The sequence below is a fragment of the Malus domestica genome, chromosome 14, assembly GCF_042453785.1.
Source record: "Malus domestica chromosome 14, GDT2T_hap1".
Classification (NCBI taxonomy): domain Eukaryota; kingdom Viridiplantae; phylum Streptophyta; class Magnoliopsida; order Rosales; family Rosaceae; genus Malus; species Malus domestica.
Window position 1 is genome coordinate 6,628,089 of NC_091674.1, and position 16,754 is coordinate 6,644,842.

Genomic DNA, 16,754 nt, shown 5'->3' on the forward strand with positions numbered 1-16,754 from the left:
AAAGGCAAAGGCAGAGGTGCTTAAAGCATAACGGAAGCCTTTTTTTTTTTAATTAGAGCACAACAGTCGGCTTTAGTTTATAGTCATGACCTTTACGTTAAGAATTTAAGAATCCTTGAAGACTAGGCCATGTTTATTTCTTGGAAAAATTAGTATCCGATTCCTAGTTTTTACTGTTCATTGACTAAGACCTTATTAGTTCTCAAATTTTGATTCAAGTCCCTAACATTAATGTGATAATGAATTTACATGTTTATTATATAATTTTTTAATATAAAAATTAGTAATTAATTTAGGGTTTAATACTCACACCTCTATTAAACTTCTAATTAATTTTCAATTCAAATATTTCCAAAATAATAAAAAATTAAATTAAATTAAGTTTGTACCCATTAGTTTTTTTTTATATATATAAAAAGATTCTCAAGTTTTTAATCTTAAATGTACCCATTCATATAATTTTTCAATTTTTTTAATCTTAAATGTACCCATTCTCAAATATATCAATTTGTTATATGTAAAATGTACCTTTTTTTTAATATAAAATCCATTCAAATTTTTTAATTCATGTTTAAACTTATATGGGTACATTCTTTTTCGTTGATTTGAGAATGTATCCATGTTTTGGTACAATAACTTTTTTTGTTAATTTTGGTTAATGTACCCATACATATATGTATACACACACACACACAATATAATAGAGAGTATAATTTATATTTTATTATTTTTAATCCCATAAATTATGGGTTTTATTTAAAATCTCATTAATATAAACAATTACAAATTTCAATTTTTAATTTTTAATTTAAAAAATATAGTAACTTACATTATTACATTAATGTCAGGGACCTCAATCAAAAATTAAAAACTAACAAGGTTTCAATCAAAGAATATTGATAACTAGGGACCGCATCCAAAGTGTCCCTTATTTCTTTATCTCGTCGTGTATAATTTGATAGCTTGCATTGCACGAAAAAATAAAAGATTCTAATAATTTGTTAACCTTTAATAATTCTGGTTTAGATCATTGAATTTTCTTTTTCCTATGACAAAATATTTAACTTCATTTATAAGATTATTTTACAGAGATTATACTACGCAATGTTAGAGCAATACTAAAAAATATCAAAATAATACAAGAATTGTAATGATAATAATCATAATGAAAATTACAACATAAATTTAAATTGTTTACAAGATTAATATAAACAACAGAGAAAGTAAGAAATACTGACAAATTTATTGTTTGTTGGAAATTAATTTATAATATATATATATATATATATATATATATATATATATATATATTTGTGAATGAAAATAAAGAGTCAAAGTGTTATAATTGAATTCAAATTCATGAGTTGCATATGTTCGTTGAAACTTTAAGTAACAGTCAAATGTTTCAAAATGGATGGCTCGAATTCTATAAACTCAAGCATTCCACCTATCCAATACATACAAAAAAAAAACAGTAAATTCTTACTCTTGAGAAATAGGTTTTCCCACTCTATTTCCACCAAGGTTCAAAGATTTGAAGTGCTTCGACTTTGGATTATAGATTGTTAAATTCTGAGAGACAAACACCTACCGAACTACAAGCACAAGAGTAGGGGCGAAATTCAGTCTTTAGGACATTGCATTTATGCAAGTCTCAATCTCCAAGTTTGTTAATATTTCTTACATTCTCTGTTGTTTATATTAATGTTGTATACAATTTATGTTGTGATTTTCATTATGATTATTATCATTAAAATTCTTGTATTATTTTCATATTTTCAAATATTACTCCAACAATCTAAAGACAAATTATTTATGGGACAGTTAGAAAATATGGATGTGAAAAAAAATCTCAAAGAGAAGAAAAATTGACATCATAAGATGACAAATCTAGCCATCATTTGGAAGAAGGGGGCGTTTCTCTAATATGAGATATTAATGTCAAATGGTTTGGAACTTAATAACTGTTAGGGCATGTTTGTTGCACCTCCTTAGGAGGGATTGGCTTGGACTACCTTAAGTAGGACTATAAGCCTACGTTTGGTAGGTTGTGGGACTAAAATAAATGGGACTCACCTCGACTACGAGTCCCTGCGCACTTCGCTAAACCTCTCAACCTAATCCCACGCTTTCGCTTGGTATTAGCAAGGACTAGAAGAAGGAAACCAGGCCAACATCTAATCCCCACTTTCGCTTGCTAAACCCCCTAGTCCATCCATGCTCCGCCTTCTTCTACGGAGTCGTCACCATGGCCAAGCCGTCGGCGGTGACCCACCTTCATCTTTTGTGCGACCAAGATTTGGTGTTGTTGAGGGAGGACGACGACGAGCTCAAAGAAGAAGAGATCGTCGACGACCAAAGATTCGGTGTCGTCAAAGCCACGGAAAGGAATAGCGCTGCAGTTGCACACTCTAGAGCATTCTTGGACCTTCTGGAGTTTTGGTTTAATTTTGAGTTCTAGAGTTCTAGGATAATTTTGTTTGGTTGGTGGGAAAACTTACATGGATTTGGCATTGCAGTGTTGAGTTCTGGGTTTAATTTTGATATTAATTTCTTTCATTTCCTTTTTTTTGGGTTTAATTTTGAGTTCTAGGTTAATTTTGTTAGGGCCTCAAAGTCTCGTTCTCAAAGGAATATACAGTGTGTGGTCTTTGTCATCATCGGCATGCTTTTCTCATCTCCATTTTCTAGTGTTTTACGTTGCCCATATACAATGTGGCGTTGCATTTCTTTCTTAATTTCTTGTTCTCCTATTAACAAAAAAATTGGGTCAATATTTTAGTCCGACACTTAATCCGGCACTGCACCAAACACTTCATTATTTTTATCTTGTTTAGTCTAAACCAAGTCAATCCAACTTAACCCCTAAAGCTAATCTAGTCCGAGATAGTCCGGTGCAACAAACGCACCCTTCAGATTTTATCACATTGAGATGAGATTTCTACACTGTCTTATATACCTTTTCAGTGTGGCGTGCACGGGGGTGCAGTTATAACTTTTTGTTGAAATTTGGAATCAAATCATTCATACAAAAAGGTTTCGATGCTTGGCATGAACAACTGTTTGTTTCATTTTTTTTTTTTTTGGAACACCTACTGTTTGTTTGATTGGGGTAGATCTTGTATGTCAACTAAGTTATTTATGAATTTTACTTTTGTTAGAAATACATCTGGGTACGTTCTGCACATAATGTAATTATGTGTTTTCGCGCTTTTCTGCTCTGTTTTGCATTGGTTTAACGGAACCATAATCTTGTACGTGCACAAGTAAAAGTGACTAATTTGAATAATCATATGAAATGGTCAAACGGTTTGTCTTTGCAAACTGTGAGCATGTTTGATATACTAATCAAGACATGGCTTCACTGTTTACTGCAATATATATTTTCCAAAAATTAATCTAAGGACATGAATTTTGTTTTATATATGTTAGAACTTACTATATGTTAGAACTTACTAGAAAATCTGTTTGCGTTTTGCTACGGGCATTGAATGTATTATTCGCAATAGGCATAAATAATTTGCATATAAAGATGCACTAAAAAAGCAGTAGGAAGGGAATCACACCCTTAAATGCACCAATGCAGATAACACACATTTTACCAAAGCAAATAACACACATTAATGCCCCTTCACATAAACTACAGGCCAAGATGCAGAAAGACATTTGCATATTTCTTCAAGGAAAATTTCTAGGCCTTTGTTATATTATGTATTAAAGAGAACAAAACTCCATTCCCCAAACACTAAATTTGTTCACTTGAGTCACAATCCTCTTGCAAGGATAGTAAAACTCAAAAGCTTACTGTCCAAAACCAGAAACAATTTGTAACATTTACATGCCTGTGCAACATATGCCTTACACTAGAAAAATGTCTAAACTCAAATACAAATTTGTAATCACAGACAGATTTTGTTTTACATTTTTATAATCAAGTAGCAAGTAAAATTACAAACTTGCAGCAACGAAACACACAACATATTGTATGGAAGGTAACCGTAGAGGTTTGTGAAGCAAACTGTGGCATGAGCTGAAGCCTCTTGAACAAATTGGAGGTACTTTAGCCTCTGTTCTTCCTCCTCAATAAAAAAAAATTACAAAAACATAGTAGCTTCACCAAAAAATGCATGATGAAATGGATACATAGTTTTCATGCAAAGAGAGAGAGTACTTTAAATCATTTTATATAATATAAGACAACTATACAAAGATGTTTAGCATTATATCTTAGGTACATGTATAATACACAGATTTGATGTGCGCCTAAGTAAATCTCGTAGGATTGTCAACTGGCCAAAATATATTAGACAGTAACCAAAAGAAAGCACTTTTAGTAGGTTAACTATTATACACTATGGAAATTAGAATGAAAGTACCAAACCAAAACCCCGATCAAAACAAAAGGCCTGCTTGACCAACTTTATTTACACCGAAAAATGTTTTAGCTTTTTGAAAGAAGTTTTACATGAAATGTATCAATTGGGTGGATCAAGCTCTTGGAGCTCTTTGAATCACTTTATGATCCTAATTGGTACAATTGAAAATGAAGAGTGTAATCAAACTTCATGAGTCTAATTGAAAAAAAAAATTAAAGACCAGCTTGAAAATAAATTAAAAAGCTGAAAATATGCTGTAAAAAGGCATTCAACTCTGCATTTACCTGCATAGTTTCAAGTTGTCTAAGAAAATGCTTGGTATATTCTGGCAATTGAGCAATCAACTCTGTACATAGGTGTTCAGTTGCCTAAAAATATAACAGAAATGAAATAAATTGCAACATATTTGGAATACTGGTGTATGAAACGTAATTTTCAAATTAGATCCAAGCTAATTAAAATGCCAAACCCTTTCAAGTAAGCTTGGCAGCCACTGATCGTGGTGTGTTACAAATCGGAAAAACAAAACCAGATGAACAACAAAATGTAAGTCGTAATCTGCAGAAGATTAATACCTTCACTAACTAAATAAACCGAGAATGAAAACATATAACAATTACCAAAGGAATCTGAATAAAATGTCAAAAGTGATACATTGAGATAAGGTTGGTGCATCAAAATCACTATAAAATATTCATAAACCCAGTATGCATCAAAATCACTAAAACTTGACTTAACTTGCTTGTCACAACAACAACAACAACAAAGCCTTTTCCCACTAAGTGGGGTCGGCTATATGAATCCTAGAACGCCATTGCGCTCGGTTTTGTGTCATGCCCTCCGTTAGATCCAAGTACTCTAAGTCTTTTCTTAGAGTCTCTTCCAAAGTTTTCCTAGGTCTTCCTCTACCCCTTCGGCCCTGAACCTCTGTCCCGTAGTCACATCTTCGAACCGGAGCGTCAGTCGGCCTTCTTTGCACATGTCCAAATCACCAGAGCCGATTTTCTCTCATCTTTCCTACAATTTCGGCTACTCCTACTTTACCTCGGATATCCTCATTCCCAATCTTATCCTTTCTCGTGTGCCCACACATCCCACGAAGCATCCTCATCTCCGCTACACCCATTTTGTGTACGTGTTGATGCTTCACCACCCAACATTCTCTGCCATACAACATCGCTGGCCTTATTGCCGTCCTATAAAATTTTCCCTTGAGCTTCAGTGGCCTACGACGGTCACACAACACGCCGGATGCACTCTTTCCATCCAGCTCGTATTCTATGGTTGAGATCTCCATCTAATTCTCCGTTCTCTTGCAAGATAGATCCTAGGTAACGAAAACGGTCGCTTTTTGTGATCTTCGCTAGATTGCTCCGGTCATTAGTGTGGATAAGTATATAAATGGATAGAGATAGGAAAGCAAACACAAGATGTACGTGGTTCACCCAGATTGGCTACGCCCACGGAATAGAAGAGTTCTCATTAATTGTGAAGGGTTTACACAAGTACATAGGTTCAAGCTCTCCTTTAGTGAGTACGAGTGAATGATTTAGTACAAATGACATTAGGAAATATTGTGGGATAATGATCTCGTAATCACGAAACTTCTAAGTATCGGAGTGTGGTGTCGTCTTGACTTGCCTTATCTGTCTCATAGGTAGATGTGGCATCTTCTCTGGAAGTACTCTTCCTCCATCCAGGGGTGGTATCTTTAACTGGTGGAGATGCACAAGGTAATGTATCAATTTCACTTGAAGCTTACTTGTAGTTTCAGGCTTGGTCAAGCGCGATACAAACCATGTAGTAGGAGTCCCCCAAGTCGCCGAGCTAGGGGGTCTGCTGAAAGAGGTGACAGACAAGGTAAGCAATCAGAGCTCCGACTGATTGTTCACCTTCTCCCCATCTTGCAGCAGCATGAAGGATAAAGAGAAGAAAATTGAGAAGAGATGATATGAGATACTTTTGCTTTTGAAGAAGTAACTTTCCACAGGCTTATTCTTGAACTGAGCTGGAGGGTTTTCTGGTTTCCTCCAGAGTATAAGGCCGACTGAAGAATTTGAGGGTCAAAACAAGTCCATCAAATCTAGAGTACGTTCCACCCTGCTGATATGGGATACTTTTGCTTTTGACAGAGTAATGGATGTATCGGCACGTGTGCTGTTACGCTTGTCTCCACATGCTTCCTTGTATCCTTCGCACTTGCCCTATCTATTCCTCAAGCAGATGCGGAATCTTCCCTGGAAACATAAGATGATGAAGATGAGTACTCGAGAGCAATGCCAGGTAAGTAATCAGGTAAGGGGTTCCAGGCAGTCAGTTCCTGGTTGGAAGCTTGATTCCAAGTACTGACTGATTGCTCTCTTTCTCCTTGTCTTGCAGGTAAAAACAAGGCCAAAAGAAAAAACAGGGAAAAAGCATGATATGGGATACTCTTGCTTTTAACCCTGATGATATGAGATATTCTTGCTCTAGTATAGCTTGTTTGCAGAGGTATTATCGGGGGGAAAGAAAGCTGAATATTTCGAAAGGCTTTGTTGGGAGTGCCCTCTCAGATATGATGAAGGGTTGAGCATTTTTGCAGGTCTGCCTGTCCGTTGGGGATGGAGGTCGACATATATAGGAGTCTCCCTAACAACAAGTAGTAATGTTATTCCTTTACCCTGCTTGGTCATAGCACGGTAGTGGGAGCTGCCAGTTTCACATGTTTTAACTCTGTCAGAGCACTTTGAAAAAGTGGTCTGTGGTATCTGGCTCTCGAGATTCGGAGAACGATGCCTCTTCGATTTTTGAGAAAGCAATCATGCTGGGGGTCTGACTCTCGAGATTCGGAGAGCAGTGTCTCTTCAATTTTTTAGGAAGTAATCATGTTGGGAGTCTGGCTCTCGAGATTCGGAAGGCGGTGCCTCTTCGATTTTGGAGCAAGCAATCTTGTTGGGAGTGTTGTCTCGAATGTGAGTAAAGGTTGGACATGTTTGCTAGTCTACCTTGCCACGAAGCACAAATGTTGACACACAGGGACTTTCCAATTATCCAGCAATGGTACTGTTCCTTTACCCTCTCTTCGATTTTGAGAAAGTAGTCATGTTGGGAGTCTGGCTCTCGAGATTCGGAAGACGGTGCCTCTTCGATTTTGGAGCAAGCAATCTTGTTGGGACTGTTTTCTCGAATGTGAGTAAAGGTTGGGCATGTTTGCTAGTCTACCTTGCCACGAAGCACAGAGGTTGACACACAGGGACTTTCCAATTATCCAGCAGTGGTACTGTTCTTTTACCCTTGTGGGTAATAATATGGTAGCTAGACCTTCAAAATTTATGTGTCTAAACTTTGTTAGTGCTGTTTCTTTGCTATTCTTTTACCTTTCTTGGTCAGAGCGATGTAGTGGGAGCTGCAAGCTTCACGTGCTCAACTTTGGCAGAGAACTTTGGCAAAGTGATCTGTGGTACCCATGAGTTATTGTTGCGTGTGGGAAGTGGGTGATTGAACAGTAAGATTCATGTGCTTTCTACTTCACCAGAAGTCTTCGACAAAATGCCCATAATTTCTGCAAAGCTGAGTGTGCGTGTGACAGGTGCTGACAAGGCTAGAAAAGTAGGTGCCTCTTCGATTTCTGAGATCGGCCCTCGTGGTCTCTGAGCAGCCCAGCTTTTGAGAAAGCGAGCGCCTATTCGATTGATTCGGAGAACGGTGCCTCACCGATTTTTGAGAAAGCAATCATGCTGGGGGTCTGGCTCTCGAGATTCGGGGAGCAGTGTCTCTTCGATTTTTGAGAAAGTAATCATGTTGGGAGAGTGGCTCTCGAGATTCGGAGGGTGGTGCCTCTTCGATTTTGGAGCAAGCAATCTTGTTGGGAGTGTTTTCTCGAATGTGAGTAAAGGTTGGGCATGTTTGCTAGTCTACCTTGCCACGAAGCACAGAGGTTGACACACAGGGACTTTCCAATTATCCAGCAATGGTACTGTTCCTTTACCCGCTCTTCGATTTTTAAGAAAGTAGTCATGTTAGGAGTCTGGCTCTTTAGATTCGGAGGACGGTGCCTCTTCGATTTTGGAGCAAGCAATCTTATTGGGAGTGTTTTCTCGAATGTGAGTAAAGGTTGGGCATGTTTGCTAGTCTACCTTGCCACGAAGCACAGAGGTTGACATACATAGACTTTCCAATTATCCAGCAGTGGTACTGTTCCTTTACCCTTGTGGGTAATAATATGGTAGCTAGACCTTCAAAATTTATGGGTCTAAACTTTGTTAGTGCTGTTTCTTTGCTATTCTTTTACCCTTCTTGGTCAGAGCGATGTAGTGGGAGCTGCAAGCTTCACGTGCTCAACTTTGGCAGAGAACTTTGGCAAAGTTATCTGTGGTACCCATGAGCTATTGTTGCGTGTGGGAAGTGGGTGATTGAACAGTAAGATTCATGTGTTTTCTACTTCCCCAGAAGTCTTTGACAGAATGCCCATAATTTCCGCAAAGCTGAGTGTGCGTGTGACAGGTGCTGACAAGGCTGGAAAAGTAGGTGCCTCTTCGATTTCTGAGATCGGCCCTCGTGGTCTCTAGGGAGCCCAGCTTTTGAGAAAGCGAGCGCCTCTTCGATTTCTGAGATCGGCCTTCGTGGTCTTTGAGCAGCCCAACTTTTGAGAAAGCAAACGGCTCTTCGATTTCTGAGATCAACCCTCGTGATCTCTAAGCAGCCCAACTTTTGAGAAAGCAAACGCCTCTTCGATTTCTGAGCAGGCGCCTCTTTGATTTCTGAAGCTCCGTCGAGTGCAGATTTTTATAGAGGCTGGCATTAAGTTCCAAAGCACACTTGAATCTCCACCAGTAGAAGCTTCATTCTTGCACTTCTAATATCTTGATTTGTCCGACCTCTTCTCTCTTCAACACCTTTGAAAATGTCTGGCCCCTCCGACCGTCGTTTTGACTTGAACCTTGTTGAAGAGGCAGCCCCACCTTCTCCAGACAACATATGGCGCCCATCCTTCGTCTCCCCAACTGGTCCTCTTACCGTTGGGGATTCCGTGATGAAGAATGATATGACCGCTGCGGTGGTGGCCAGGAACCTTCTCACTCCCAAAGATAACAGACTACTTTCCAAACGGTCTGATGAGTTAGCTGTTAAGGATTCGCTGGCTCTCAGTGTTCAGTGTGCAGGTTCTGTGTCTAATATGGCCCAACGCCTATTTGCTCGAACCCGCCAAGTTGAATCATTGGCGGCTGAAGTGATGAGTCTCAAACAGGAGATTAGAGGGCTCAAGCATGAGAATAAACAGTTGCACCGGCTCGCACATGACTATGCTACAAACATGAAGAGGAAGCTTGACCAGATGAAGGAAACTGATGGTCAGGTTTTACTTGATCATCAGAGATTTGTGGGTTTGTTCCAAAGGCATTTATTGCCTTCGTCTTCTGGGGCTGTACCGCGTAATGAAGCTCCAAATGATCAACCTCTGATGCCTCCTCCTCCTAGGGTTCTGTCCAGTACTGAGGCTCCAAATGATCCCCCTCCGGTGCCTTCTCTTTCTGGGGCTCTACCGACTGCTGAGACTTCTCCTAAGCAACCTTTGTGAAGGCTCCCTCTTGTGTGTTTATTTTGACTCATGTATATGTACATATTTGTAGCTTATCGGGGATATCAATAAATAAGCTTTCCTTTATTTCAACGTATTGTGTTAAATACACCAAAGCCTTCTTCGCTAAGTTCTTTGAATTTTCTTTTGTTGAAGCTTGTATGTTGAAGCTTTCTGAGTGGAGCATGTAGGTTGGGGTAGTGTTCCCTTAATTTCCCGAGTGAGGAAAACTTCTTGGTTGGAGACTTGGAAAATCCAAGTCACTGAGTGGGATCGGCTATATGAATCTTAGAACGCCATTGTGCTCGATCCTGTGTCATGTCCTTCGTTAGATCCAAGTACTCTAAGTCTTTTCTTAGAGTCTCTTCCAAAGTTTTCCTAGGTCTTCCTCTACCCCTTCGGCCCTGAACCTCTGTCCCATAGTCGCATCTTCTAATCGGAGCGTCAGTAGGCCTTCTTTGCACATGTCCAAACCACCGTAACCGATTTTCTCTCATCTTTCCTTCAATTTCGGCTACTCCTACTTTACCCCGGATATCCTCATTCCTAATCTTATCCTTTCTCGTGTGCCCACACATCCAACGAAGCATCCTCATCTCCGCTACACCCATTTTGTGTACGTGTTGATGTTTCACCGCCCAACATTCTGTGCCATACAGCATCGCCGGCCTTATTGTCGTCCTATAAAATTTTCCCTTGAGCTTCAGTGGCATACGGCGGTCACACAACACGCCGGATGCACTCTTCCACTTCATCCATCCAGCTTGTATTCTATGGTTGAGATCTCCATCTAATTCTCCGTTCTTTTGCAAGATAGATCCTAGGTAACGAAAACGGTCGCTCTTTGGTATTTCTTGATCTCCGATCCTCACCCCTAACTCGTTTTGGCCTCCATTTGCACTGAACTTGCACTCCATATATTCTGTCTTTGATCGGCTTAGGCGAAGACCTTTAGATTCCAACACTTCTCTCCAAAGGTTAAGCTTTGCATTTACCCCTTCCTGAGTTTCATCTATCAACACTATATCGTCTGCGAAAAGCATACACCAAGGAATATCATCTTGAATATGTCCTGTTAACTCATCCATTACCAACGCAAAAAGGTAAGGACTTAAGGATGAGCCTTGATGTAATCCTACAGTTATGGGAAAGCTTTCGGTTTGTCCTTCATGAGTTCTTACGGCAGTCTTTGCTCCTTCATACATATCCTTTATAGCTTGGATATATGCTACTCGTACTCCTTTCTTCTCTAAAATCCTCCAAAGAATGTCTCTTGGGACCCTATCATACGCTTTTTCCAAATCTATAAAGACCATGTGTAAATCTTTTTTCCCATCTCTATATCTTTCCATCAATCTTCGTAAGAGATAGATTGCCTCCATGGTTGAGCGCCCTGGCATGAACCCGAATTGGTTGTCCGAAACCCGTGTCTCTTGCCTCAATCTATGCTCAATGACTCTCTCCCAGAGCTTCATTGTATGACTCATTAGCTTAATACCCCTATAGTTCATGCAATTTTGTACGTCGCCCTTATTCTTGTAGATAGGCACCAAAGTTGTTTGGGACTAGTTCATGCAATTTTGTACGTCGCCCTTATCCCTGATTCACTGGATAGGAGCATTGTGATTTGTGGGTTTTCATGTCAGAATATAAAAAATTCAAATAATATTGTTTCCAAAAAACTTGTTCAAAAGTAAAAAAAACCATTCATCTCTAAGGCTCTAACAATATGGCAGGGTGGACTTCCTCTTCCACATTTAATAGTGAATTGAAGACCAATGCTGGCGGTAGACCAAGAGTAAGTGCAACTCAACTGCAGCAACAAAAACTCAATTGATTTTCACACTAAAGAAATAAATAATAAATAATAAAAAAACACATACTTGCACCCAATCCGTTGTTTTTTCTTTCTTTCTGTGTAGTATAAGAATAAAAAAGGATAACATTCCGTTGAAACCAAATCCATCCCCCAATTTCTTGCAACAAATTTCAGTAAATACGAACGCCCCAAACTTACTAAAAGATTTTCAATAACCTTCTTTAATTGCAGGGTCCAAGAAGAGCCAAACCATTTCAGGAACTCGCATTGCAAACATAATGGAACTAATTCAGACATGAAAACCCACAAATCACAATGCTCCTATCCAGTGAATCATCTTCACAGACCGCAACTTCTAAAATCCTAAAATTTCTTTCTCCACTATTTGAATCTTACATTTCTTTTCTACTATTGATTAGGCCTGGCAATTCCTGACACGACCCGATAACCCGACACGACACGACACGAAATTAACAGGTGTTCGGGTCGACACGATAACGAAACGGGTCGTTATCGGGTAACCCGATAAGCACCTGTTAAGATAACGGGTTGGTTCAGGTATACACGTGGGTAACACGATACACGATAAGTATAATATTAATTTTATAATTTTATAACCCTAAAAAAATACTATAATAATTATATATATATATATATATATATATTAATTTAACAATTTTATACCCCTAAAAACTATAATAATTATATATATATATATATATATATATATTAAATTAACTATAATAATTATAATAATTATATATACTATAATAATTATACCCCCAAAATATTAACTATAATAGTTATATTTATATATATATATATATATATATATTAAATTTTAAATTAAATTTTATACCCCTAAAAACTATAATAATTATACATACAAAATAAATAGATTTAAATCTACTTAATAAATAAATAAATAAATATACACACACACACACCATTGAACTTCATAGGATACGAATTATACGAAACTAATTTCAACGATCCAACCGTCAAACTTGTTTGTATATACTTCGAGATCGCATCAGCAAAAAATTACAAAAAACAAACATTCACATATCAAGTAACGAGACAAAACTTTTCGACGGTTATAAACGAAAAATCACGATTTAACGGTTATTTTAACTCCGATTTTGATGATTTTTTACATCTACACTCATTGACCCTATATGAATACAATAAATGAATTCGATCTTCAATTTAAAATATTTACACTAGGGGATACCACAAAATCTTATGTTATACTTGATGAAAGTATGAATAAACTGTTAAGTGTTAGTGAATCTATTGTTTTGATGGGATACGCATTCTACGAAACTAGTTTCAACGATCCAACCGTCAAACATGTTTGTATATACTTCGAGATTGCAAACGCCAAAAATTGCAAAAAATAAACATTCAAAGATCAAGTAACAAGACAAAACTTTTCGACGGTTATAAACGAAAAATCACGATTTAACGGTTATTTTAACTCCAATTTTGATAATTTTTTACAGCTACACTCCTTGACCATATATGAATACAATGAATGAATTCGATCTTCAATTTAAAATATTTACACTAGTGGATACCAGAAATCTTATGTTATACTTAATGAAAATATGAATAAACTCTTAAGTGTTAGTGAATCTATTGTTTTGATGAGATACGTATTTTGCGAAACTAGTTTAAACGATCCAACCGTCAAACTTGTTTGTATATGCTTCGAGATCGTATACGCCAAAAATTGCAAAAAACAAACATTCAGAGATCAAGTAACAGGACAAAACTTTTCGACAGTCATAAACGAAAAATCACGATTTAACGGTTATTTTAACTCCGATTTTAATGATTTTTTACATCTACACTCCTTGACCCTATATGAATACAATGAATGAATTCGATCTTCAATTTAAAATATTTACACTAGTGGATACCACAAAATCTTATGTTATACTTGATGAAGGTATGAATAAACTGTTAAGTATTAGTGAATCTATTGTTTTGATGGGATACACATTATACGAAACTAGTTTCAACGATCCAACCGTCAAACATGTTTGTATATACTTCGAGATCGCATACGCCAAAAATTGCAAAAAACAAACATTCAGAGATCAAGTAACGGGACAAAACTTTTCGACGGTTATAAACGAAAAATCACGATTTAACGGTTATTTTAACTCCGATTTTGATAATTTTTTACAGCTACACTCCTTGACCCTATATGAATACAATGAATGAATTCGATCTTCAATTTAAAATATTTACACTAGTGGATACCACAAAATCTTATGTTATACTTAATGAAAATATTAATAAACTCTTAAGTGTTAGTGAATATATTGTTTTGATGAGATACGCATTTTGCGAAACTAGTTTCAACAATCCAACCGTCAAACATGTTTGTATATGCTTCGAGATCGCATATGCCAAAAATTGCAAAAAACAAACATTCAGAGATCAAGTAACAGGACAAAACTTTTCGACGGTTATAAACAAAAAATCATGATTTAACGGTTATTTTAACTCCGATTTTGATGATTTTTTACAGCTACACTCCTTGACCCTATATAAATACAATGAATGAATTCGATCTTCAATTTAAAATATTTACACTAGTGGATACCACAAAATCTTATGTTATACTTGATGAAAGTATGAATAAACTCTTAAGTGTTAGTGAATCTATTGTTTTGATGGAATACGCATTCTACGAAACTATTTTCAACGATCCAACCGTTAAACATGTTTGTATATACTTCGATATTGTATATGCCAAAAATTACAAAAATAAAAACATTTAGAGATCAAGTAACGAGACAAAACTTTTCGACGGTTATAAACGAAAAATCACGATTTAACGGTTATTTTAACTCCGATTTTGATGATTTTTTACAGCTACACTCCTTGACCCTATATGAATACAATGAATGAATTCGATTTTCAATTTAAAATATTTACACTAGTGGATACCACAAAATCTTATGTTATACTTAATGAAAGTAAGAATAAACTCTTAAATGTTAGTGAATCTATTGTTTTGATGGGATACGCATTCTACGAAACTAGTTTCAACAATCTAACCGTCAAACTTGTTTGTATATGCTTCGAGATCGCATACGCCAAAAATTGCAAAAAAACAAACATTTAAAGATTAAGTAACGGGACAAAACTTTTCGACGGTTATAAACGAAAAATCACAATTTAACGGTTATTTTAACTCCGATTTTGATGATTTTTTACAACTACACTCCTTGATCCTATATGAATACAATGAATGAATTTGATCTTCAATTTAAAATATTTACACTAGTGGATACCATAAAATCTTATGTTATACTTAATTAAAGTACGAATAAACACACTAGTGGGTCACTTTCATTAAGTTTTGAGTTCCATTGGCAAGATTTAAACTTTTGAGAAAGGCTTCACAACCTTGAAAACAAAAACGCTTTCATTTTGCATATCCTGCACATTTAATATTTGTAATAGATTAATAGTGTATGGATGTATTTTTTATGAGGCTCTTATTTTCGAGTGTAGATGTAGTACTTAAACGACAAATGTGTTTTAATGTTTTGAAGTAATATTTATGTGACAATATGTGGTATATGCAAATTTAAGAAAAAAAAAATATTTTTCTTAATGGGTCATAACGGGCCGGGTCACTTTACCCGTTGGGTAAAGTGACCCGACCTGTTAAGGACCCGTTAAGATAACAGATGTGACACGACACGAGCCGTCAAGATAACAGGTGTTACACGAAAACGACACGAACACGATTGACACGACCCGTTTGCCAGGCGTACTATTGATCTATGAAACCAAACTAAATTTTCACTTAATTAAATCTCAAACACTTCCAACTAAATCTTAAATTAAATAGAGCTATTCAATTATATTAAACTACATATAACGAGGGGAAAAGAGTGAAAAGAGAAATATATTGCTTCATACAATTACATATATGTGGCTATTAAATTAAAACAAAAAGAGGTCGGGGGGTTTGTTAATGGATACCTCTCTTTTATCTGCGCTTTCATCACTTCTCAAGCTAACAGATGATGGAGCGGCCTTAGCAGTGTTTTTATTAGTGCTTATTTCTTATAACTGGATCAATTGCTCTGTCCTGGCTTCTTCAGAAAACTATTGAATCCAGTAATCACATTGCAAATGTTATCACAATATTGGCCACAAATATCGGTGTATTCAATTATTTTAGAGAAGTAATAAATTGAAAATCAGTGATTTAGAAGAACATGCAGAGAATCTTAGTGAGAATAGAATTAGGAAAAGATACAATGAACATAGAAATTAAAAATCTTAAACAAATCATTGTCCGAATTATCACTAATTCCCACAACCAATCTTGAAAACAAAGTTATTGGAATAGAAAAATAGTCTGCAATCAATTTAAATGATTTCCTGCTGATTCATAGGTTCATTTAAGCAAAGATAAGTAAGTGATTCTCTCACTTTGTTTGTCTCTCTGTGAAGCGTTTCAGTATCTCTATATCTAAACACAGCAGAGGGGGTAATGCTGGAAGCTTATTGACCCAAGACAGATTTTGCAGCACTAATTAAGAGAGAATTATAGTTTTATTTACTTGTAACCAAATCTTGTTTTGTGGTAATTTGTATAGCAGACAGCCAAACAAAATATATAATTATTCAAACAGATTAAGACTTCTAATCAAATCAAACCGTTTCTGGTGCAGCCGCTGAAGAATCCAGTGCCGGAGCGACTTCTGCTTTTGAGTGACAGAAAACTGTACAGTGACTCGAACAAAGAAATTGAGTTAATAATAACAAAGAGTTGGGATCACGATACTCACCAAGATCAGATCACAGAGTACATTCTGATCAGCTTTGATCTCGTTGATGAAGTCCGTCAAACTTCTTGAGAGTCTAATCGCCGCTCTTGCCGATGTCGGTGCTATCGCCGTCTCGACCCTCGACATGCTTCCGGCCGTACTCCATGACCTTGGTGAGTAGTGGTGTTGACGAACAC

At 36.7% G+C, this 16,754-nt stretch overlaps 1 long non-coding RNA gene across 1 annotated transcript; it reads right to left on the reverse strand.

The window, feature by feature from the left end:
• Window positions 1-11,581: 11,581 nt before the first annotated feature.
• Window positions 11,582-16,754, reverse strand: LOC139191391 (uncharacterized). The gene is made up of 3 exons (XR_011575441.1): window positions 16,579-16,754; window positions 15,764-15,889; window positions 11,582-11,746 (listed from the first exon to the last, which is right to left on the reverse strand). It is a non-coding gene; the product is annotated as an uncharacterized lncRNA (long non-coding RNA).